The 26,987-nt window shown below is 44.0% G+C and overlaps 1 long non-coding RNA gene across 1 annotated transcript; it reads right to left on the bottom strand.

The window, feature by feature from the left end:
• Positions 1 to 11,698: 11,698 nt before the first annotated feature.
• LOC125946746 (uncharacterized) lies at positions 11,699 to 26,726 on the bottom strand. Its single transcript, XR_007467843.1, has 3 exons — positions 26,634 to 26,726; positions 18,706 to 18,807; positions 11,699 to 11,836 (listed from the first exon to the last, which is right to left on the bottom strand). It is a non-coding gene; the product is annotated as an uncharacterized LOC125946746 (long non-coding RNA).
• Between the last annotated feature and the right edge of the window lie 261 nt (positions 26,727 to 26,987).

Here is a 26,987-nt window from a genome sequence, read left to right as displayed (position 1 = left end):
GGCGGCGGACGGAAAACAGCAACGCGATATGTGGCCCCGTATACCGCAGTAAAGGCAGACTGGATGAGGTGGGCGCCACTGAGGATACGAAGGCGCAGCAGGTGCTCTTGGGCCCATAGAAACCAAATGGCCACAGGTAAGGTAAGGAGGACTAGATGCGACAAAAAGATTGTGTTGGGCAATAAAAATTAGTAAAAATAAAAATAATTAGAACAATAAACTAAGCCCTGCCTGCTGCACCTAAGTATTGCAGGCTGCCAAATTGGAAAGGTAAATAAAAAGGATCATAGTCAATTATATTGGATAGTGTAAAAAAAGGGGTTGGGGGAGTCTACCACCAGGGAAACCACGGCCAAGGGAACGGATGGCTGCGGAATTTATTAAAAATGATACATAAATTACAATGATGCATAATATAAAGTGATAATGTCTTGACGGACAAGGTATCTTCTTTGCTTTCTATTGCATGCAGATTTATACAATCTCTATTCCTTGGTCTTGAGCTTTTCTTGACTTACAATAATTGATGCCGAAGTCTTCTGTTGGTGATGTCCCTGTTGTCTTGCCCGTTCAATTGTCTTGTCTCTATCTTGTGTTGGTGGTGTCTTTCCGCCGGTGCTCTTTCCATGCACGTTCGTCTTCTTCAGTACGAGCTACGCACCTCCTGGCCATAGGAAGACTAAGGTACAACTGCGGATAACGTCGCCAGAGCGATGTCGATGTCACAAGAAAACGAGGCGCTGACATGGTGGGTACACAATGACGTTTTACTATTCCGCCATCCACTCCGGAGCCACGGAGCAGCGCCGGCGCGCAGCAGGCTACTGTGGATTCAGTTTTGTCTACGCGACTTTTTTCTACACACCCTGTTTAAACCCGCGCTTTTGCTTAGAGCCTAGTCATATACAGCTTCGCTGCAAAAACTGTGCGTTTGTATGTGAACTGAGTTAGCGTCCACTTAGTGGCTGCTAGACGATGCTAGCTGTTGATTTCCTAAATTTCAGGGCTTCTTTTTGCCCCTCCCTTGAAGCAGGCTGTGAAAGATTTGTTTCGTTGTAAGTACCTTTAAATATTTAATAAAACACCGCTACGATCATACCGTCTACCTGTTAAATGCAGTCTACGTGCAAGCACTTTTACTCTACCAGATAACTTGCTTGATAGCGCAGAATAAATATTCTCGACCAAACGAAGGGCTTCATAAATAACACGTTAGAACTTCTGATAAGTATAACGTAGCTCCACGTCACACTTCAAAATTTATTGTATCCCTTGGAGGGTAACAAAGCACATAGTTCTATACTCGTCTCTGTAATTTAACTACCACTGGGACATGAACTAGCAGTGAGTCCAATATGGACTTCGTTGATGATGCTTTCTTCGCATAAGCGAAATAAGCAATCCACTTCCCAGATAATCAGTGTATCTTCTGCTCCTATTGGGCACAGGAAGTTTTGCGAACTAATAACTCACACGATAAACGCTGAAGAAAGGCGGCCACTTGGGAAATTCAATCCTCGCTAGCATTTTCGCCAAAGGGAAAACCAACAAACTTTGCCAAAAGGGCATTGCAAAGAGCAGCAATTACGAGCGAATTCTTTTTCTTATACTCAATATTGTTCCCTGCAACACGATGACTCATCAATTAACTTCATCGAAGTTATAAATTGCGTTCACAGTGGACACGCATAATATGAAGTGTGTATCCTTCTGGGTTATGAAACGCAATGAAAATTCGCTCGTAAAGGTATAGAAAAGAAACATTTAGATGCATGGAGACGATCAACTTTGTGTGATGATGATGATGTGTGGTGTTTTATGGCGCAAGGGCCAGTTATGGCCAAAGAGCGCCATGCCAGTGTTTGTGAGTGTGCAGTGGAGCGATGAATTCTGAGAAGTAGATGAAGCGTGGCTGTAAAGGGGCCTAAAAATAATCGCTGTAAAGAGCGTAAAATATAGATGCACTAAAATCATGGCAATGAGTCATGAGGTGTACTATGAAATGAAGAATGCATTGAAAAAGAATGACACGATATTTAAAATATTTAAGATGCAGTAATTGGCAAGAAGCACTACTGCCTAAACAGAGCCCTTGAACCACAAGGGCCTGGAGGCATATGCTATAAAAAATTACTATCACAGCGATCAACTTTGTGTGACACGTGCATATGATTTAGAGTAGTGGGCATCCGAAGTCACTAAGGGTTGTTTCTATATGAGTTTAACAGTCGTGCGTTAAGGCGGGGAAAAGTTAGCTGATGACAAATAGCCCCATGGAAAGCTCCAACGTGCGCCTATCATACGTTCCTATAGAGCAATTTTTCATTGGTGTGGTACTCCGTGACATCTGTGCTTTCACATTCTGTATTCCGAGATTAACGAAAAAAGGGGAGCACGAGATAGTGAGTGGGGAAAAATAAAGGTGTGCGCAAGTGTCACCATGTCAAAAAGTTAACTTTAGGTTGATGATGTTAGCCTGACTTGAATGATCCGAAATCTTTATTTAGGTGTTTTCAAGGACCCCTTACATAATGTAGACACATATTTCGATGTTTGGGGTTATCAGGGGGATTGCAAATAACTGCTGCCGACTCTATTTTTGCCCGTTTTTTTTAATTGTATACAAGGCTTGCCATAGTTTTCACTGCGTCCTCGATGAACTAAACAAAGGAGCTAAAAAGTTTTTTTCTCGAGTGTTACATGCCAAAATGGCGATCAGATTATGGGGAAAATCGTAGTGGGCGGCTCCGGAATAATTTTCACAGCCAGGATTCTCGTAACCTGCACCAAATGCACGAGCGTACTTACATTGCATTCCCAGCAACAGGCGATAACCGCTAGCTGATATTTAGAAGCAACCTAGGCTTCTTCAGTGCAACAACATAGCCACTGTATTGCTATGCTTGCTACAAAATATTTTGCGAAAATAGTATGAATGGTATGGGTGGTATGTGCGTGAAGTTTAAGGTGTGTAGATCGATTAAGAGCTTTACCGGGTATTAAATGCTCAAGTGCTCTGGAGAGTTGTGCGCTTTTCGAATAACGCAAAATATAGCGCGCTGTACTGGGAAAATAATAGCACGAACTGCAACAAAATTTAGTGAAAGTAGACAGAACATTACGGCCAATGTGCATGTGACAACAAATGTGTGTTTTTTTAAGAGCGCAGATCTTAGGCCCCCGTTCCTGCGGCGAGAATCGGTGTCGTCACTCGTAGCTGAGCGAACGAGAGCACCGAAAGATCAACGCCAACGTGGATCGCAGCGGCGAAAGAAAGACGTGAGGAGGAAAGCGGAGAGGAGGGTGCAGCGGAAACATGCGGCGAATCGCAGTGGAGGCTATGGCGAAAGCGTGAGAAGAAAAGAATAGTGCGGCGACGATGGACACGAGATGGTGCCAGAGTAGCGCGTGTTTACTGAGAGGCCGGTCAGCGGCGGCTGCTGTGAATCGCAATGGCACGTCACCCACGCACACTCTCTTGCAATCTCCACATCAGCAAGGCAGTCACGCCACACTTCGCTCCATTTACAACGTGCCGCAGGAGAAAGAGTGTCCGTGCCCGCCAATATATCGTGAAATGAAAACATCTGTAGAGCTGTGCTCAAGTCGATGAAATTTCGAATTAATGGGTATCAGTAATTTTTTTATCTTTAAAATGTTTTTTATAATAAGCTTCAGGAAGTTCTACAAAGTTTGACATGGCTGTCATCTGGTATGTTGCTCAATGCCCTGAAAGACTATTCGGTAAGCCAAATTGATGTTTGGCTTTAATTGTAAGCATGGTAAATGGAATGTGCACCGAAATATTAACGTTGCCGGACTATTTATTAAGGTTAAGATAATTAGTGAACACTCAGTATCACCCTATTATAAAGTTTGCAGCGAGTCACGTGGTTTTACCCACATCTGAGGTAAAGCACACAAGGCACGTAGTTTATATTTTGTGAAAATATGGTGAGGGTGATGGGTGAAATCAGGGGAAAATTACGAGTGCTATGGGATTGTTTTACAAATGGTAAAAGAAAAAAGCCGGCAGATCCCACGCCCTGCAGGAATCGATGTTATGCGAAGCAGTGTGCGGGGAGCCTACCAAGTTAACGAAACGACTATGAGAGCGCCAAGATGTAGGCGGCTTTTTCATGACCAACATCACACGCATGTCATCATATTCACTTTATTTATTTTATTATTAATTTATTATGAGTCCTCAGGAGTCCATCTAGCAAGGCCTAGGAGACCTTAAGGCGGAAGCCTTAGCCATGTTCATGACTATGACTTCAACCATTGGCCTTTAGCATATTACTTCACTTAGTACCACATTCGAACCCATTTCATTGGTTTTTGAGTATTAATCTTCCTTTGCTGAGTCAGTGTCATTTTCGCTGAGTCATGCTGATGACTATGACCTGTACCATTATCCTTCACTTAGTAACCACGTCAGAGCCTATTTGAGTGGATTCTGAGCATTAATTTTGTTTTGCTGTGTCATTGTCATTTTTGTTCAGTCATGCTCACGACTATGACTTCTACCACTGTTCTTTATTGATTTCTTCACTTAGTAGCCACGTCAGAACCCATTTGAGTGGTTTCTGAGTGTTAATTGTTTTTCGCTGAGTCATTGTCATTTTTTTCTGAGTCACGTTCATGTCTATGACTTCTACCACCATACTTTAGTGTTTCCTTCACTTAGTACCCACGTCAGAACCCATTTGAGTGGTTTTTGCGGGATAATCTTTTTTTGCTATCTCATTGTCTTTTTGGCTGAGTCATGATCATGACTATGGCTTCTACCACCATCCTTTAGTGCTTCCTTCACTTAGTACCCACGTGAGAACCCATTTCTGTAGTTTTTGAGTGATATTTTTTTTTTTGCTGAGTCATGGTCATGACTATGGCTTTTACCATCATCCTTTAATGTTTCTTTAACTTAGTAGCCATGTCCAAACCCATTTCAGCGGCTTTTTACTATTGATATTTTTTTGCTGTCAGTGTCATTTTTGCCCAGTCATGTTCATGACGCCTCAGGTTCCTATTTGGTGTAGACACACCAAATCTGGTTCACAGAATCATGACATTCATAAAGAGTAAGAAAAGTTCGATTTATTGTAATCAGTACCATCATCCTTTAGTGTTTCCTTCAGTTAGTACCCATGTCAGAACTCATTTCAGTAGTATTTGAGTGTTACTCTTCTTCTGCTAAGTCATTGTCATTCTTGCTGAGTCATGGTCATGACTATGGCTTCTACCACCATCCTTTAATGCTTCCTTAACTTAGTAGCCACGTCCGAGCCAATTTCAGTGGTTTTTGAGTATTATTGTTTTTTCACTGGGTCATTGTAATTTTAGGCGGCGGTTTTATGACCTATGTGACACGCATGTCATGACATTCATGTCATGACCTACCATTTAGGATCGTCATACAGTGTTGTCATACTATGCCTATTTTGGTGCCTACCAAGTTAGCGAAACGACCACGAGAGCATCAAGACGTAGGCAGCTGCTTCATGGCCTACATGGCACATATCGTTATATTCACGTCATCATCTATCATTTGTGTTCGTCATACGCTCTTGTCATAGTATGCCACTTTTGGTAAATACGAAGTAAACGATACGACCATGAGGTCACCACGACGCAGGCGGCTAGATAGATAAATAGATAGATAGATAGATAGATAGATAGATAGATAGATAGATAGATAGATAGACAGACAGATACTGTCAAAGTGGCAAATGTTCGCCAAGAAATGCTACGCATTTAATACTATACTTTCCTTCCACAGTTACAATGGCCACCGATGACAGATTTAGTCAAAGTCTGGTCTTGTTCGTAGCCAAAAAAAGGGCCTACGCAAATCAGAACAGTCATAAGGAAATCCGGCAAAAGCCACCTTATTTATTATGACTATGAATGCTAATGCAATCAGTATTCAAGCTGTGCAGCAAAAAAAAAAAAACAATTGTCCTCGCAGAAACCGACCAATTATGAGGCTTGTACTACAGTAATTATAACCGCTAATAACTGCAGCTAGTAATCATAAATACTAAGTATACTTTGTAATAATTTGGTCTTGCGGTAGTCTCAGGAGCGAGAGGTCAAGCTACTACGCACAGTCTCTTTCGCGTAGAATATAGTATACGTGTGTGTCTTATTGCCCGTGATAAAATTTATGAGGGTAAGGATCTGGCTTGTCCTGCTTATACGTTTAGTTTGCGGAGAAGTTTCTTGCCAGCTATTTATTGCAGAACTGTTTATACACTACTGCTTTGAGACAGTACTCTGACTGTTGGGTTGCTGGCATTATATAATTTATTTTTGGTTTGAATGGTTTATGTGGTCATTTTGGCACTCTGGTAATGAAGTTTAATGTAAGAAGGTCTCTTGTGGCCAAGCGCTTGCCACCCAAAGTACGGGATTTCAGTCATTTTTTGCTGCCTCTTTTGGCCGCAACAGTAGACACTGCTCAGGTGGCTGGGATTATAAAGCGTTTTAGTCTACCCGTTTGGAGACTACTGCTTGCTGGACTACACCTGCGGACTTGCTGATGATGCGTCTAGAGAGAATAGAGTGTATAGACGCATTTTATTAATACTGTAGGTGAATCCTAAGACCACGTCACAGCCTAAAAATCAGAATAAACATTTGCTTTCATTTTCTTAATAAATTTGAATCATAAACAATACTTTAAGTATCACCTAGTTTTATGTAACATGTATACTGGACCTTCGCGTTGCGTTAGTCAACGTGTGCATATTAACGCAATAGCCTTAAAGGGCCCGTGTCGCTGAAAAACAGGAGTATCGGCGTCGTTGTCCGTCAGGGACAATTTCCGTATATATTTAGGTAAACGTATTGGCCACGCCTTACTACATGACATGCTGTATATGCGGGTTATAATGCCACATCATTCTATCACTAAAGTAGCTCATACATTGTCTTACATTCTTGACAAATAAGACGCCAGCAAACAAAGACACCAGGAACAGCCTGTATATGTTTTTTTTGCTTCCTATGATATAATTAATAGAAAAATCATCGCCCAAGCACCCCGTACAGATAGTTAAGCAGCGAAGCTCAAACGTGCGGTCCCGGTGTTTGTCACTGGGTAAATCCCGATGGTTCATTGTAAGATTTCTCAAATATTGTTACGTCTTTGTGTTTCATAATGAGGTTACACACGTTCAGCTGCGACGGGGCGAACGACGTCACTGACGGTATGCCCGCAGTACACCATTGCCGCATTGCCGCTTGCGAGTCTTCAAAATTAAATTGTTTCAAAATTAAATCTCTCCGTCAGGTGAGACAATGAACGGCTCATATCCCCGTAAACGCGGCCTCCCCATTAAGATGACAGAATAGTGAAATTTTACGCTGGAATGATGAGCGGCAATGGAGCCCACTGTGGAAGAAGACGACGACCGCGAAAGCAGGGGCACGAGCACATTCGCGTGGTTGCGCCGAGGAGCACCAACGAGCCAGCTCTGGAAGAAGACGACGACGCTCGAGCTGTTGCTGATGATGATGTTTCTACGCACATTATACGGATAGATTTTGGTTTTGCCTAGCCAAATACAGCTTCGCTGTAAAATCGGGCCATCGGTTTCCTTTCTTCTCATTCATTCTAGGCAGTTTTTCCTCGTAATATTGAGAATTACAGACCACAAACAAACGTCATGAAACAAAACACCGACAGCGTATGCCTTCTATGTTTAATCTTCTCAGACATAAATAAAGTGCGAAACAACAACAGAAACCTGAATGTGATCGATTTTTTTGGCGCGGCTGTGCATAACCTCCGGAATCGGCCCACACGAAGGTTGCGTTTCTACCAGAAAGCTCGCCTTCGTGCATAGGGTTCGCCCCCAGAGTTCTCCGGTAAACATTACAGTTACATAAGCTGCACATAAGCTCCCGATACAGCTTTTTGTTGCTGAATACGTGCTATATAAGTCTTTTTCGGAGCGTGAAAGAAGCCCGCGAATGCACGCAAAATTGCCGCGCTACGGGCTACTCGAGGCACTTGGCGTGTATTCGTGGGTTTCTTTCACGCTCGAAAAACACTTTTATGTAGCACCTATTGAGCAACAGAAAGGTGTTACAGGAGTTTTTCTTCTTTCTCTACAATTTATTCATTGACACTTTTCATCTAATTATAATATTTGAGCAGTTGAATAATTAGTTAAGACTAAATATTTATTCAGGCGGAATGCAAAGATAATGAGAATATCTGCAAGCGACGGCAAACAACATTACTTTAGTTCAGTCCAGCTACGTTGAATTTGCACATTTTTAAATCTTGGTGCATGATGTTTGGGACACCCTTTATATAGTGAACGCATGTAGGCCACTAAATTTCTAAAGAAAATGACTAGCGTGGAGCACAAAAGGAACATTACCAATGCAGCTATTCGCTCTTTAAAAACAGCACTTATACACGTATTTTGTTCACCCGATAATGCTGAATTATTGTATTTTATGCACGCACTAGTTATGTGACATCAGCTCAACCTTAGAAGGAATTGTATGCTTCAGGCTCGTGACTCCTTTAAAAGAAGGACTTTAGAATTATCATATGCGGTGTTATCATTACAGGTAAACTTTTAGTGAAAGATACGCCTCTAGTTTTAACAAAAAGAACATTTTCTTACAATGTTGTGGCAGAGAGCCGGCTTTCAGAGGACGTGTTTTTTAGTCTCTGAATATTTTATGAAGAGAAATGTGACAAAAATAGAAAATTCTTTTGTGAATACAATGTTTTTAAGTGAGTAGTTGGCTTTTTTGTGGATTTAAGGAAAGTTAAGGAACAGTAAAGTTTGTAAAGTCAAGGAACAATATTTGTATCATCACGAAATATGTGCTTGTATCTTAGCTGACATTGAATGTCAAGATGAGGCCAGGCGACATAAGGCTACCTATTTTGGATTCATAGATATCCGCATATAATGTTTCACTTTTGTATGCTTGCAGCACTTTACCAACGTGGCTACATAATACGTGAAAAGGGTACTATTAGATTTCATATGTTATTACCAAATCTTCTACAATTGTTTAAAGGGAAGCATATAAAACTGCTCACTCTATATAAAATAAACATATATAGTGTCTTTAAAATTATGTTCTATATGTGCCAAGCACCAAGAATGTTTGTACAGCATACAAATGCCTATTTATATGTTTTACAGGCATCTATTTATATGTACTTTTGAGTTGGCAAGCGGATGTTCACATGTAACAGAAACAGCCCTCAACCTATGTCCTTTAACTTGCCGGTGTAATCATTGGTACATCGACATAAAAAAAGCGTGTGGAGAACCACTAGAAAAACTTATTCTTGCATTACAGTGATAGTACTTTTGCATATGCGACAACATAAAACCATTTGTTGTGCCAAAATCGAGGTTGAGTAGCAGAATCTCAACAATTTTATACCTGCGCCACAAATAATGTCGTAAGTTATTCACGCCATTCGGCGAAAAAGCCACGTACCTGTATATGAATCGCAAACTAGCAAAAAGCAGGTGACAGTGGTGAAAAAGACGATAGCACTAAAAGTTATCAAAAGATACCATACACATGAAATAGCACCATAAATGTATGTTTTACCTTCTCGTGTGCAAGTGCTTCTGTAACATTGCTTTTATAAAATATAATGAAGCGATTTGTTTTTTAATGCGTAAACATTCTTTGGCGAGTACCCTCGGCCTATCACGCGAAAAGTGTAATGCCTTGTATCGGCACCAAAACGCGTAATTTGCAAAGACATTTAATTCTTATAATAGTGTAAGTCTAGATTATTGGTAGCCTTATCAGCAAAAAGTAATAATTTCATCCAAAAAGTCGTATAGAGAATACCCATAGAGATACATAAGGCTCCTTAGAAAATGCATGTTAAAGCTTGTAGTATGGGTGGGCCAATTAAATTTGGGGGTTGGCCAACTTAAAATTTGGAGGTGGGTTAACTATAAATGTGGGGTGGGCCAACTTTATTTAGAGGGTAGCCAACCTGAAATTTGGATAAGGGCCAAATCAAATTTTGAGTTGGGCCATTTCAAATTTGAACATGGGCCAACTCAATTTCTGGGTGGGTCCACTTAAATTTTGGATGGGCCAACTTGAAATATGGCAGTGGGTCAACTTAAATTTGTGCGTCGACCAACTTGAAATTTCGACGTCAGTCAACTAAAATTTTGGGGTGGGCAAACTAAAATTTAGTGGTGGTCCAACATGAAATTCGGGTGTGGTCCAGCTTATACTTAGGCGTCAGCCAACTTGAAATTTGGATGTGGTCCAACTAATAATTGGGCATTGAAATTTGGAGGTGGGCCAACTGCAGTTTAGGGGTGGGCTGATTGGAATGCGGGGGTGGGCCAACTTAAAATTAGGTATGAGCCTATAAAAATTTGCGGCTTGGCCAACTTAAAATCTGAGGGTGGCTTCACCTAAATTTGGAGGTGGGCCAAGTGAAAATGGTGCCTATGCTTGTGCATAGTTAGAGAACTCTAGTGAAGATCCTGTATTCTTTTTTTAACTGTTGCATATTACGTTTATGCACATGTTTTATGCCTTGTTCAGAATATGAAATCGATTTATTATCAATAATAAAATGTAAAACATAAAAGCTTATGCTCTATCCTATAAGATTTATCATTGTGTGCAATACATGTGAGCATGTCGCTGATGTTGTTTAGAGTAGATGCTGCACATGGCTATGATCTGCCAGGTGCAAGTGTGTGCCTCTATACGTTACCCTTAATTTTGTTTTCTCAATCTATAAGATAACTATATATGTAAATAAAGGGAACGAGAAGGTGAAAGAGGTGATATTTCTTGCACACTTCCTCCTCCCTGCCTAAACACACAAGAAAATGTACCGCGTAGTGCTCTCTTTTCACCTCGTGAAGACATCTCTTCTTTAAAGGCATCATTTGCAGGAAGGTCACCCTCACATTCCGCACGCTCAAACAGGCCACATAGCTAAGCATAGGGGACTAATACAGCTAACTTTACAAACAGGCTAATTGAATAGGGGACTAGGGAAATTCTCTCAGTTATCAAAAGTACCGAATACCTCTTACCCTAACAACCCCTCTCCCCCTTTCCGTTCAATGCGGCACTAGCAATGAGATACACCAGGAACTACGGAAATGTCTGATTCACCCCTTCAACTGACATGGCTATCACTCGCGCCTGGCGCAGACAAAGCTTCACTAGTACAGTCCGCAGTTACATAATTATACATCGGTAGAATTCCAGACCTCTATCATCAAGCTAATACAGGCAAGAGCAAGGAAACCTGTATACTTGGTTGACAAATGGGAGCTATTTTGATGAAAACGTTAATAAGCTGTTTCATTATAAGACACTTTCCAAATCCTCATGAAGCACTGAAGAAGTGGGCGTGCATATGTGTGCCCATAGCTTTGTACGTAGAGGGCCTAATATTTTCTTCGATTCTGAAGCTCTTTATGTTCGAAATGAATTGTTTTCTATTGGCATGAATTTGGTTAAAATGTTGGCTATTATATTGAAAATGTTGGAACTAAAGAGAAATAAAAATTATGCAGGCCTGTGAAAAGAAGACTTAATGTGTCTTTAAAAACAGCGGCAAGTGGCCTAAAACAACAACATAGTGCTGGCAACCATAACCACAACAAATGTCTTTAAATGGGCAATGCAACAAATTGCAGATGCTCCATAACTAGAAAAACGCAATATTTTGATGCACAAAAGTTTATTCCTCCTTCACTATTGCTCTTCTGACATAAGGAGAAAGACAAAGAAGGACGTCCGTGATGACTTGATTTTCATCCTTGTCTTTCAGAATAGGTCTTCTATTCTGTAAAGTGCATTAACAGGAAAACAAATTGTGTAAGCAAATAATATTGAAAGACTTTATAGTTGCAGGTGTCACGTATTAATAAATTCTGGGAGAGACATCACAGAGGTCGGTAAATGTTCATTGATGCATTCGTTTTGACGGAAATTACCTTTGCCTTGGCAAACAATTAGTTTTTATTCATTCTTTTACTGTATGAAATAATCACATTTATTAAAAAAATTGTGATGCCTGCATTACGTTTAGAAATAAAACTTTATTTATCCACAGGCAATCCAACAGGATGTGCTTGAATGTGACCTTGTGTGCTTTTACACAATAATATACTGTGCTAAAACGCGAATCAATGGTAGCCTCATGGTCGCTGCTCGTATATTATTAGATGCGATCGAGCATCGGCAGCACGAGCAGCGTTTATCCTAGAATACATAGTGTGGTTGCCCAGGACTGGTCCGTTTCTCGCAGATTAGCGCATTGCTATACTGGAGATGGCCTCGTTCACTTTATCTTCGTGACTCGTTAAACCAAACGGCCAAGTCATATGCAAGTTTCAACGTCCAGCGCAGACGACACTGTCATGCCTAATATATCCTTTACCATAGTCCATAAATTTTCTGCTGCCATTTATGAGTGGCACGCCACAACACAATATGACCACTTCACTTCAACGTGGCAACACTGCAACGTCGTTAGTCAGAAAGTGCGGTGGACATCTCCAGGTGCTCAACACAGAGATGACAACACAGACCATTCGAATGCGACAGCTCCAGCACTATACATCAACGTAATTATCACTCCTTCTATAAAACTTTTGTGGCATTCGGGAAAAGTGTCGTGCCCCTTTTGCTTGCCCGGTCGCAGGCCTCACTGACGGCGCCCTGTGACTGCTTCGTTCCGACAAGCTACGTGTTCTACGTACCTGATATTACCGGAAAGATCCGCCATATTTTGGACAAATGTGTGGAAGTTAGTTCCGTTACCATCATTGAACATAGCCAGATATACGCCACAAGCGTCTGTCCAAGTCAAAAAATAAGACAGAGAGAGAGAAAAAAACATCTTTAACACACTAGGGCCCAAGAAAAATCCACCATTTACATTTTCTTGATTTTTTGTGTGCGAGGATATTTTCACACTGTCAACCATTCTGAAAGTTTCATGAGTGATGCTTTGTTCTACTTTGAGACGCTACGATAATGTACTTTAAAAAGTACGATAGGCCTTTGTGGGAGCAAAACCTGATTTGGGTCACCAAATGTATATGCTATATTTTGTAGCTTTCAAAAACAAAAACTATCGCAGCGAAGAGGCAAAGGAAACTTTGCAAGAACCCGCATAACCGTCTGGTAGGAAAATTAGCATTCAGTGGGAAATATTCTTTGCTGGGAGGTGTTGTTAGTATTGAAGTGTGTAGCATGACATCATCAAATAACGGAATTGGACATTAGTGTTGCTTTGAGAGGCAAGTTTGTTGAAAATATATTATTGATGCAGGCATCAATATTATTGCTGCAACCTTGAATGCAGGCATTCAAGGCTAAAACATTCACCATTTGGTTGAGTAGTAGTTGAAATATTCAACTAATAGTTACATTTCCTCCAAGCATGTTGATATAATATCTAGACATTTTTTTATTTGTCGAAATATACTGTAACTGCTCGCTATTTTATCGACTAAGAAGAGCGTCGTCACCTTTGTCGGAAGGAAGAAAGTAATCAGGAGGAATAATAACAATGTTGGTATACTCCTTAATATATTGTTACTTGCAACGGTCTCTGAAGCTCTAGTAGTCAGCAATAAATATTTTTTTTCATAATACGGGCAAAGAAACCATCCCTTGTACTTCGAGAACAAGCACACCCCTCTAGCATACACAGAGGCTCAGTGTACTCTACAAAGTACACCTGCATTCCTTTTCTTGCAATGCTATAAATATGTATAGTATATGAAACGTCATGAACGCATCGTTTACGCCGCTCTTTTATAATACTTCTGCACAAGCTTCAGCTTCGAGACGTATATGGTACTCTTGAGAAAAAATAAAGAAGGTGCATATACAGCAGCACCTCCTATGTTTATCACTTCTCCAAGTTTGGCGATGAATAGATCAAATACATCATGCACCTGGCAAAAATCTACAATGTGGTCGTCTTGCCAGGACTCTTAGCAAAACGCGTACTAAGGAACACAGTATGTTTCTTCTTTAATTATTTAGAAATGAAAATGATGCTGTACAATTAAAAGTACGTTGGGCCCTAGTGGATTCTTACATAAATGTAGCTTTGAAGACGTGCCCTCATTCCAGAATGCCTTGTGCTAGGACGGCGTCCTGGGCCCTCGCGATCAGCCGCTGCTGATCCTCGAGGTGGAAGCTGGCCAAAGCTCTTTTTCGGAGGATTTAATGGTGTTTCTGCAGCCTCCTACTATATACCTAAGGGACCCGAGTCTCTGCTAAAGCGGCATTGCACCAAAAATTGTGTAGGGCTTACGAGGTAATTTCTGGTTGGGTGGGCGAATGTATGCAAATTCACATACCTGACAAGCTCGAATGCAATCAACCAAGTGTGGTGCCCTGCATGCGCCTTTGTTTAGCGTTCGGCATGCGTATACGCACCTCATTGGCTGCAATGACGTAGGTACCGTTTTTGAACATTTTCACATGCCAGCAACAACTGGGCACGTTTCTCAACAATGGCTCAAAATGTTGAATTTCAAAGTGCGCCATGACATGAATAACTTCCGCTTCATGAAGTCTCCTGCCAGCTTGAGAGCTTTGCGTATTCAGACACCCACAAATTTTACAACCATCTCACGTTAAAATCAAGTTATAAATTTTGTTTGCAAGCTCACATCAGTGCTGCAAGTACTGAAAGGGAGACTAAACACTGTCATTGAAATAAAAGTTATTTCAGATTAATTACTTCCCAAACTGCGGAGCAAATAATATCTAATAAGGAGCGCTCTGCTTTACCACTGGGTTTGCCCATTTCAGCGCGATAGGGTTAAAGGCCCCGTGTCACAGAAAATCCGTCGTTGGGGCTAGTGTTGGCGCTGGCGTCCGCGGCCCAGAAAATGATCCCGATCTACCCCGACCACGCAGGCCCTCCGCGTGGCACAGAGGCTATCGTGAACTAATCAAATTTCTCAAAGCAAACTGTGTCAGAAAAATAATAAAGTACAGCTTAACCACAACCTATAGACGTGATAGCGCCGGATTGTAATTTTAATATACGAGAAAACATACCTCTCTTACGCGGAAACTCGACACAAGCCCCTTTTCCAGCATTTCTACCACCCATATAGAGCAGCGCGCCGCAATTGGCTCCTTGCAAAAGTACCATCCAGATGGCGCCCGCCTTCTCGGCAGCCTACGGCAGCCGCATGCCGGGGCGAAGTTACAGAAAAATGAGGGCAGTTGCCCACCCTGCTGCGAGTAATGCCTCATTCATTCATGCAAAGCTGTCGTCCAGGCGAAAAAACGCGCCCCACACAATTATGAGTAAGCGGCAAATGACCCATTGAGCGAAATGCAGCTCCACTAACGTGAAACCTGGGGAGGTGCGAAACATGCAGTGATGCACCGCTAATGGGGTCATACTGCATTAGGCAATGGCTCATAACCCCGTAAACGCGGCCTCTCCATTACAACGACAGAAGAGAAGTGAAATTCTAGGTTGGAATGATGAGCGGCAACCTAGCCAGCTGTCGAAGACGACGACGACGAACGCGGTAGCAGTAGCTAGAGCGCGTGCCGAGCGCCAGCACGAGCCGCTTGCTTACCGTGACTACGACTATGACGATGACGATTACGACAGAAGACACCGACAGCCCGGGTGCATAAATTGCTTCTTACCTAAAAAGAAAGCTGCAGTTGCAGGGAAGCTTGATCAGCAGTCAGGGATCCTTGAACGCTATCGCGTTCCACTCTTAAAGGCAGAGCTTGAGCGTCCTCAAATTCCCTTAAAATAGACAACGTTCCCTTCAAATAGACAACAGAATATCACCTCAATCTTAAAAACCTGTATCAGTGAGCGACATACTGTTGTATCTAATGAAGAAATTCAACAAAATATTTCCCACTTACTAGCTCCCCTAATGCATAGTAAAAATGCGGAGTATATAGGTTTATTGCTTTGATAATGTCACTGAACGCGAATTTTACAATGTCACTTGTGTATATAGATCATAGAAAGTTAAATATAATAATATACTGTGGGTAAAAAAAGCCCCTGAGCAGTAACCGTTAAACTAAAACATCTCCCAAGTTATATTGGCTATTACAGCGTAAGCTGTTATGGGCTCATTCGAATAGAAATTTCGGGTGGCAGCTGGTGGTGTTCGGTGTGTGTAGGAGCTATCGCCGGGAATGAGAAAATAAATACCCAGTTCCCGCCGGGATCGAGCCCGGGCCCACTGCGCGGGAGTCAGCTAGTCTACCACTCGCGTGCTTGCAGCGGAAAAATGCACTATAAACCCGCGATAGCGCGCGAGGAAATATGCGATGTGACATGTGAACCGTGTATTGTCGATACGGGCACACTTTGCATTGAATTTGCATAATATAACACCAGGTTGCACGCCTTGTGGCAGATGCCCAGGTAGCCGTACAAGGTAAAAGGTTTGGGGAAGAAAAAGAAGTTTAAGGAGATGTATAAAAAAAACTAGCATATATATCTATTGTGTACCTAATTAAATCAAGCTGGCTAGGTGACTTTGTCTCCGACGCGTTTCAAAGGGGAGGCCGAAAAATTATAATAATCATCGTCATTAGCTGGCTAGGTGACTTTTTGTCACCGCTTTGTTTCAAAGGGGTTGTCAATAAATCATCATCATCATAATTATCATCTTCAGTAGCATCGTAGCGTGCCATTTGTCACGTAGTGTGAGATGCGCGCCACGTAGCGTCGTTACGTGCCCACTTTAAGTTGCTGTTGCCTATTAATACACCAAGTGGCATGCCATGTAGCTACACATAAATAAAGTACAAGGTAGAAGTGTAAGTACAAATGTACCAGGTAGATAAAGAAGGTTCGGGAAGAAAAAGTCGATTACGAAGGTGTACACAAAAATTAAAGAATGAAAAACATGATTAAATCAAGCAAGCTAGGTGCCTATTTGTCACCGTCACGTTTCAAAGAAAATGCCATTAAATCATCATCATCATTAGCACCGTATCGAGCCATGGGCGACGCGTAGCGTCGATGCGTGCGAACATTGCATTGCATTTGCGCAATATTCCACCAGGTTTCGTGACATGCATCAGTTGCATGCTGCATGTGGCTGGACCTGGTTAACTCAAGCAGCGTAGGTGACTATTTGTCACCACCCCGTTTCAAGGGGTATGCCAATAAATCATCACCATCTTCAACAGCATGGCATCGTGCCACGTGTCTGAATGCTAAAGTCTGAATGCCTGTGTTAACTCTTCGGTACATGTTATGGCGCCTCCTCGCCCGGTACGAACCTCTGCTAAAGAAGCGAATCGTAGAGCTACGCGCGCGGCTGCAACGAGGCAACGTCGGGCTCAGCAGACCGCTGTGCAAAGCCCGACGTGCTCTCCGTCGACGCCGGGAGAACAGTTCAAATCTTTCTCGTGAAGGCGACCCGAAGAGACTTCGCCGCGAAGACCCTGTAGTGTTTGGTGCAGAAAATTGAGCTCCTATGGAGCCGCTTCTCCAGCTTACACTGTGACTGGACTGCATGCGCTGCGCAGGCCTATGACTTCTTTTTAGACATTTGTTTTTACTATTGTAGAAACTCCTTGTTCACGATAAACAAACAAGCAGACGTAAAGTAATGCTTGGATATAAATGATGTGAAGCCTGTTTGAGTGAACTATAGGTTAGAGCTAAAGACACGCACTTGCCCTGGAGTGTTGCAGCTATCAGCTGGCTGAGTCAGAAGGACGCTGGCGATGTATAATGCTAGCCGAGGAAAGAATGGTGTTGATATGTAAGCACAAGAATGTACGGCACATATTTAATACTATATAGATACAGCGCAAATTATGTATTCTGTTTTAAGAGAAGCTTTAGCGAAGCCTTATTAAATGATATTCTATATACCGTGGTGCGCACGTGTGTGTTTACTTTCATAGCAAATCACAATACTACAATAATATTCTAGTGCGATGTAACGTATCAAGTTAATTTTAAGTTTATCCTTCATAAATATCAAGACATTAACATCAGGCGATAGTTATGCCAATGCACTACGCCACTGACAAGCCATAGGGTAATGCAAAAACTAAATAAGACAGATGAACAGTGTGAGGGGTCGACTAAATGCTGTCATACGGACGAAGTCCATTTATGGTGCTTGTGGAGGGAATACGGTAGATGATAGGCGAGCGCAGAGAGAAGTACTACACATTTACAGCAATGTTTAAGGTTTTTGTAGCAATGGTGTCCCACTGAACATACTGATTCGAAATGATTGGCTAATAATGGGCAAGTGCCCTGTCAAACATACTAAACGAATGAGTTAAAAACATGTCTGACTAATTGTTTAAGTCTAATCTAAGTACCGTTGAATATATTCTGCTATTTCACTTAGAGATCGGGGTGATTTCGAGATACACCTAACGCGACATTTTTACAGAGGTTTAAAGTAGAAATTCTTTTATTTATGTCGTTTCTTCGTCGGACAACATGCAGGACATTATTAGCGGCGAGGGATGACTCGTACATGACCTGCTTTGTCGGTGTAGTGCGCCATGCACGACCGGATCACCTTATTTATGCGTATTGCCGTACTCTGCAGATCTCGTTCGAAGATGTCACAGATGTAAAGAATTATTGCGGTCAAGCTATGCACTATAAAGTGCATTTGTGTATATTAGATGCCACAAAATAGGTAAGCCACTTACCACAGCGGCAAAGGCACAAACGATCTCCGTCTTCGCATTTCTCGGCAGTATTGTTCTGGCAGTGATGTCCATTCGCAGGCCTGCACTCGAGATCCCTGCCAACTACACAAATAAAAAACATATTTGTTGTCACTATAAAGTATATGGTATAATGTCTGCACATATATTGTGTACTGTCACTCAAGTATATTATCAGGAATGTCAATACGTTGGCATTTCTTGGGTACGTCATGCACTTTCCGGCAGCTATCGATGTTTTTTTTTTCGGCGGCTACCTGTGTATTTATATGTGTATGTTTGTATCCAAACGTCATTGGGTAGTCCGTAGTCGAATGGCTAGCGGACCAGGCTTCTGTGCTAAAATAACTCAGTATGTACCAAAGTGAATTAAGTGCTCCTCTTCAGCGAAACACTTTCACGCCGACATGGGTCACTCAAGATGGGGGATTGGCTATTGTTACGAGTGCCCTGTGGTGAACAAGTCCTGTCGCGCCAACAAAGCCACGATGAAAGCCCAGAGGCTTCAAGTATGCCTTGCCACCCGCAACAGTTGAAGAACACCTAGGAGGGCACAACGGCGAAAATACAGTAGTCAATGTGCGCGCATTATGGCCTCCTTCCCCACGGCGCGCGCGACACCCTGATGTCTGCGTGGGTTCACCCGTGCTGTTTCCCTAGAGCGACTGGGATGAACTTGCATCTTTAATAATGTTTATACATTTATTACACAGTATTTCTTGAAGATGACGAGTTTACAAAGTCACGAAGCTGTTTGATGCCAGAGGGACGAAGTTTATGCAAATCCATTTAGAGTCAACCACAGAGCATTACGGACTCCGCGAGCGCGTGCCAAACTGCCTGTCCACGCCACCTAGCGGTGCGCCACCTGCCGTCGACGGCATCGCTAGGCCGGAAATGGTCTTCCTGTTATTCACTGGCGTGTCAATTTTCTACTGCCGCTCATCGCATAATTAGTTCGTTGTTTTCACGCAAAGCGCCCATCTGCAGTATGGCCGTCACGTTCTATCTTGATAGCAGCATCATAGCAAGCACTGCGTGCCTCGAGCTGTGTGCCGATGAGTAGATATTAGTTTGTGCGAAGGGTTGCGACGATACCTACTTCTTTACGCAACGTTTACTACGACTGCGTATTTTGATCGCCTCTTGTTCCAAAGAGTGTAGCTACTTTGGCCACGGGAAGAGAAAGGGTGAAATTACGTTTTCTAATTTATTTTATTTACATCGTACTGCAGGCGGTGTGGCCCAAGCAGGAGGGGCAAGGTAACACATAAAAATACGCGTACGAAAGGCAGAATTGCAAAATATAACACTTAGGAAGGGAGACAAAACATCCAAAAACGGCAATGTTACTTAGGAAATAATAATAACATGAGTTTGAATTGGTTCTGGGGCGTTGAGATGATGGAAAGGGATGAGGTTCCATGCAGGCTCAAAATTTTTGTTACGCACGATAGACACATATGCGTACACGCCGCGTAACCTGTCGCAGGGTGGCATCAGGCTCCACAGAAATTCGCTTTTGCTCAAACCTCGGCGTAAAGAGACCTACTGCATGGTGGCATAAATTAGTAGTAAGGGAAGATGGCACCTCGAAGTCCATTAAACGAAGGAGTGAATATTGTGTGATCATTTACGGAAAGCGTACCTCAGCGGGAAGTTTGCCGCCGAACCAATAGGAATCAAACTGCTATGAATCGGACACTCCAAGTAAGTTCATTCAACGAAGGAGTGAATATTGTCTGATTATTTACGGAAAGCGTACCTCAGCGGGAAGTTTGCCGCCGAACCAATAGGAATCAAACTGCTGTGAATCAGAGACTCCAAGCTTTTTCACGAAGTCGGTAGATTCAGAAATGCAGAGCGCAGTGGACGTCCAAGGGCCTCGACTGAGGACGAGGACCGCCTGTTTACTTCCGAAATCGTGGATGATCCCTTTCATAGCGCGCAAGGTATTCGCGAAGCGTTCTCGCGGAGGGTATCGTCCGACACAATAATAAGGCTGAGTGAGCTTGGGCTACGCTGTTTCATAGCAGCCCAGAAGCCCAGCCTCTAAGACAGGCTACTGGAAAGGCTTATGTTCGCCATAAAGGATTGGAGAGCAGACGAATGGGGCGATGTCATCTTCACAAACGAATCGACTTTCGCCACACGCTGGGACCAGCAGCAGCGAGTTTTGCGTCCACTAAACTGCAGGTGTGTATAATTTATGCATAATTTATGCATAAACATATTTGCGGAACAGTCCATAGTAATACATAACAAATAAGTTTCACGTAAGACTGCCCTCAATAATTTACCAGATTTTTCTGTAGTGGTGGAATGTTTACAACACAGATCATATTTATGTTTTGTCATAGTTCTGTCATAGTCCCCTTGTGCCTCTGGAAGGGTCCCTTACGGGGTCGCGGTAATGCGAAGTATTCATCAGACAACTGATTCCATATGCGCTGGACGGTCCGTTCAACGACGGTTGCTACCTTTTCCATCATGACCGTCGCAAAACTTGCTGTGCGCCAGCTTGAGTGACCTCCATGTGATGCCTACCTGAATACTTTAGAGAGTCTGTGGGGCATCCTGAAAAAACTTATGACGACCCGAGTCAACCCCGGCCGCACTGCGCATGGGTTGTGGCAGGCAATCGCACAAGAATGGGGTACTCTGCGTTCTGGACCGGATAATAATTATCTCTGAAAGTCGGTGCCAAAACGCAATATTCAGGTGGTCGAAAACGACAGGCATTTTACATCGTACTAGAACTTTTTTACATGCCCCATGGCATTTCCGTATAGGTGGTATGAATGAATTTGTATAGAGAGTCATTGCACCCGATTATTCCTCCTTTTTCTAACGGGAACCACTGTCGTAGCGTGGTGGTTTGTGCCTTGCGCTGCTAAACCCGGGGGCATGCAATCAAATCACGGCCACCGCTGTTCCATCGACGCTCCCTGCGGGCACGTTCAACCAATCCACATTCCTGCGGAGGCATTCTTTTGGGTTGGTTTGGACTTACTTGGCCCTTTTCCTCTATCTACCTCTGAGAACAGGTGGATAGCTGTAGCCACGCATTACGCCACGTGCTACGCCATCACCCGAGCGCTTCCTACAAGCTGCGCCACAGACATCAGCGATTTTCTTCTATGCGACGGGATTTTATTACATGGAGCTCCACGACAACTTCTCACAGACCGTGGCCGGACATTCCTATCAAAATTAATGTAGACATCCTGCAGTCCTGTGCAACGAGTCACAAGTTATCCACATCATCCCGTCTGTAAACAAATGGCCAAACAAATGGGGGAAACTAGGCCTCAGGGGGGGGGGGGGGGGTGGTCTTAACACCCAAAACCTCCCTTCCCCACGTTGGTGCGCCACTGGGATGGATTCATACCGTGAGCCCCACTCATTCTTCCTCCTCTTTGCTCGAGTGATGCTCGAGTACTGCAATTGAGACGCTCCGTCTCAATTGCACCCTCACAGACATGCTCGCGAAGTATATCTCCTTAGACCACACTACCGTTTGTAACGTTTGATTATCATTCCTCACGCCACGAGACAGCCGGTTATTCCCCATTTTTCCTCCTGTTCCGCAGAGAACCAGCACTTCCCCTCGACACAACTCTCCCTATTCACGCGGCACCGACTAATGAATATGCACTTGACGCCATCGCCCGCGCTGCCCACGCAAGGGAAATTGCCCGTGACCGCCTTCTGAACTCCCTAGCGAGACAAAGGCGTTTGTACGACCGGCGACACCGAGACGTGCACTTCCCGCTTGGTTCTTTGGCGCTTCTATGGTCTCCGTCACGTCAGGTGGGCCTGTCAGAAAAACTGCTGTCTCACTACACAGGCCCAAACCGAGTGCTTCGTGCCGTGACTCTCGTTACCTACGAGATCGCCCCTGACGCCCCATCTACTTTCCAGTCCAGTGATATCGGGCACGTTACACGAGTGAACCAGTATCACCCTCCCAGTAATGACAATTAGACACTCCGGGACGTCGCTGCTGCCGCCAGGGGATTATGCTACACGCGTGTTGTATTTGGTCGTTTGAACAAGGCGCGCAGGCGCCATCACTCGAGCAAAGAGGAGGAAGAATGAGTGGGGCTCACGGTATGAATCCATCCCAGTGGCGCACCAACGTGGAGGGGGGGGGGGGGGGTGTTCTGTATACGCCTGATTCTTGGCTGCGAGGTTAGGTGAGCGCGAGGCTTTTATCTGCTGTGTTTCGCTAGGCTTTTGTCGGTGTAGTTACCAAGCGTGTAAAAGCTGTCGTTGTCGCTTTGTTTCAATGCATGTCAATGCACTAGTGTGTCCAGCCTTGAAAGCAGCACTGAACTCAGCCATCAGCCATGAGGCTGGTTATGTGAATATTTCGGAATGCCTTGAGACGATTCGAGAGAGTGCAAAAAGACAGGCAGAAGATCGTGCACGTGAAAGACAAGAGCGTGACCGCGAACCTGAAAGGAAAGGGCGGAAAAAGCACCCGGAGCGCGAATTCGCACTTGAAATGACGCGGCTTGAGGACGAACTAGGATGCCTTCGAGCAGCACGCTTGCACAACAATGTGCCCGATGCAAGGGCGCTATAACGTAAAATGATTCCAAACTGTTTTGATTCCAATTTCTGCAATCAGCCTCCCCAATTGGTCAAAACATTTTCGGGCCACTCCCAACTTCGCCTGTCTGTCACGCGACGTCACGAAAACCGTGATAGCTCCCCATCTGATATAACGTGTACACACTGATTATGCATGATTAAACCGCACAAAAGAAAAATAATCATTCCTGATTCGACACCTTTTCACCATTAGCCCTGTGCTATAGGTACAATGTTTTCTGGCTACGCCCACTTCGCCTGTCTGTCACGCGACGTCACAAAACCGCGAAAACTCGCACGTCAAAGTGACGTGTACGCGAAAAAAGACGCTGCCATCCGTGACATCAAGACTTCGTTTCAGACAGCACTGTCGCACACTACGACGAGAATGCACAGACTGTGCTTCACACCGACGCGAACGGTCTTGGCCTCGGTGCTGTCCGTCTACAACTCAACTGGGACCGTAGCTTAAGCTACGCCGACTCTGTGCACCGGAGAGCCGGTGCCATGCCATCGAACTTGAGTGCTTGGTGGTAGTTAGGGCGGTTGAAAACTTAAGCCCGTACCTTTATGGTAAAAGGTTCACTGTGGTTACCGACAACGTCGCCCTTCGCTGGCTGCAAACAAAAAAGCCCACAACGCTAAGATCGCCAGGTGGGCTCTCCAGTTGCAAGATTATAACTTTGTCATAATTCATCACAGCGGCACTCGACACCAAGACGCCGACCACTTCTCTCGTAATCCGGTGGCTCTAAGCAACCCCTCACCAGCCGGGGCAGTGCTTGATTTACACTCAGCACAGCTACGAGATCCAATCAGCGTTGACATAGTCCGATGACTGTCCGGTGAGGTACGCAACCCCAAGCGTCGTCGTGAAAGCCTTCTAGTCTCGCATGTCGTTCGAGATGGCATCCTTTGTCACCGGCATTGTCAAAATGACTCGTACCTGCCCGTCGCGCCGGTGGCCATGCAACAATTGGTGCAGTTTATTTGTCACGACGCCCCAACTGCTGGTCACCTCGGACTCCACGAGACGCTAGCATGCATCAAGGAGCGATTTCGGTGGCCAGGCTTGCGCACTGATGCCTCCCACTACGTATCGTCAGGCACGCGTCTGTCAAGCACGAAAAAATGGCTGCGGCTTAGCCTAGCTAACCCTGGATATGCAAAGCGAAAGCTTGGTTTAGCCTGGTTAGGACTTGCTTTCACTTGGCTAACATTTGATTTAGCTGTATTTATTATACTTAAGTATACACTCATCGTTAAGCCAGGTAAAAATTATATATATATAAGCCGACAAGTCCAAGCATGTTGCGAGCCGAACGGCTCGCTCTTCCTCAGTATCTGGCGCTAGTTCGCGCGCTTGGGATTCCGGATCTTCTCCAGTGAAGCAGTTTGCCGGGCAATATCGGCGGGGTGGTCAGACGCCGGTCAGACGCTGGCGGAGCTCGGCGCGGCGAGACACGTGATGCGTTGCCAACGCTACGGCGCATCTGCGGTCAAATTAAGGTCAAATTACTGGGAACGGTGAAACTCGGCTCGACTAGGTTAGTAAAACTTTCGCTTTAAAACCGTAACAAATCCGTAACCGGTCCCCATGCAACCAAACCCTCCTCCTGATACTCCCTTTGACGTCGTGGGACTCGATCACTTGGGACCGCTTCCAAGTACGTCGTGCATGCGGCAACAAGTTCCTAATCCAGGCCACAGCCTGCCTGACAAAGTGGACTGAAGTCAAACCCACCCCTGACTCGTCGGCACAGCATGCCTTAACTTTCTTTATAGAATGCGTCGTTTTTCGCCACGACATCCCACGCTTGCTCATCACTGACCGCGCGCCTTTAAAAACCTAATAAATGACCATGAAATTCGTCATGCCGCAGCCACCTCTCAGCAACCGCAAACAAACGGACTGGTGGAGCGTACAAACCGCACCATAAAGGACATCTTGTCATACGTGAGTCCAACGCATGATGTCTGGGTCGAATATGTCGCCGCCGCAGTGTTCACGCTGAATACGCCCCAGCAAAAGGTCACACGGGTATCACGACTCAAGCTAATCTATGGAAGGACACCGAGGCCTCTGCAAGAAAGTTTCTTTGGTTGCGGTGCAACACTGCACCGCTGTGCTCCTGGCGCCGGCACCTCCGAACTTCTTCGAAAGACGCGCTTCAGAGCTCGACTGGCCATAGTGCACCAACAGGCAAAAGTGCGTTCATCTTCCCAGCAAAGCACCTCCCCTTCCTTTCAACCAAGATACCTAGTACTGGTTCAACACCTCCAGGCGCGCAACGTCGCCAGAAGTTCTTGCCGCGGTACGCTGGTGCATTTCGTGTAGTAAAAGCTCTAGACCCTGTTACCTTCCCTCTGGCGGCATTTCCCGAACTTGGTGCCAAAAGACAAAACCGTGTTTTCCCCGCCCACGCTAACCATTTGAAACTCTATTTTCTTCGTGGTTTCTACTTTGACTTCTCTTAGCCTATAATGTCAAACTCTAGAGGAGAGGGGGTGGCGAATCTAGCATGTCAAGTTGCGCGCTTTAAAAAGGACGAACTGACTGGCACGTGAGAGAAACAGGACGAAGAAGGATAGAACGTAAGATGATTTTGTCGTTCGGCTGAGAGCGTCAAGCTGGAACGTGCTGTTCGACGTTACGATATCAATGGACACCCTCATTAAGCAGATGTAAACAAATTGTTTGGGGAACAAGGACTTTATTTGAAAAAAAGAGTGCGATTATAACGGAAGGAAGTATTCGCAACATGGCCAACTGTGAGTAAATATTTACCCTTTTTTATAAAAATGAGCCACCTGACCAAACCAGGCCTTTATTCCTCGGAATTGATAACGCACTACCAAATTTTGTGTACATTACGATTATCGAACCCCAAAAAACCTATTTCGTTTCACACGTGAAATAAGGAGTAATAAGAAGTGCCCAATACGGCACACTGTTGACTGCAACTTATTTATTATACATGGAGAAACAATTGAAAGACAGTACAAAACGACCCACTGTAAATTTTTTTCTTTGTTGGTCTTACTTGAATGTTTTCCATTTTTATCATCTAATATTTATGTACCTAGCAGCCCTTTCTCTTTTTGAGAATTCTTTAAAACTTTCATTGCAATACTAACGTATATGCTTGTTCCCTCTTTTCCTTATTTGAACAAGTTACAGGCGCGATCAAACTGTCGCTGGCTTTTCTATTGTGTTCCTCACCATCACTGTACTTCTGTAGTGAGAGATGAAAGCAACAAATTTGTACGGTAGTATTGTCAGACCTGCAAAAGTGTGATGAACTTCTTACCACAGTTACACCTGCAATGCCCTCTTCCGTTGTCGAAGCAATAACCTTTAGGCGTATTCCCGTTGCAGTTAGCATAACATACTGCAACATCTGTAAAAGAAATCAACAGCATACATTTTTCCCACTATAACTACACGATACCTACCGCCAACCCTTATTTGACGAGGCCCTCCACACGTTAGAGGGTGCCGAGCACTTCGCTAGCATCGACGTCTGTTCCGGCTGCTTACACACTGGGTGTTCAAAAGTAGACTTTACGGAATTTTTAAAAATCGCCTCTGGCAGGTAGCATATTTCTTATTGTTGAGCTGGGTCATTCGAAGAGGCGGACATTAGTAGCACGAGAAATCAAAA

The sequence above is a fragment of the Dermacentor silvarum genome, chromosome 7 (assembly GCF_013339745.2).
Source record: "Dermacentor silvarum isolate Dsil-2018 chromosome 7, BIME_Dsil_1.4, whole genome shotgun sequence".
Taxonomy (NCBI): Eukaryota; Metazoa; Arthropoda; class Arachnida; order Ixodida; family Ixodidae; genus Dermacentor; species Dermacentor silvarum.
Note: the sequence above shows the minus strand (reverse complement) of the source record. Positions and strands in the feature narration are given on the sequence as shown.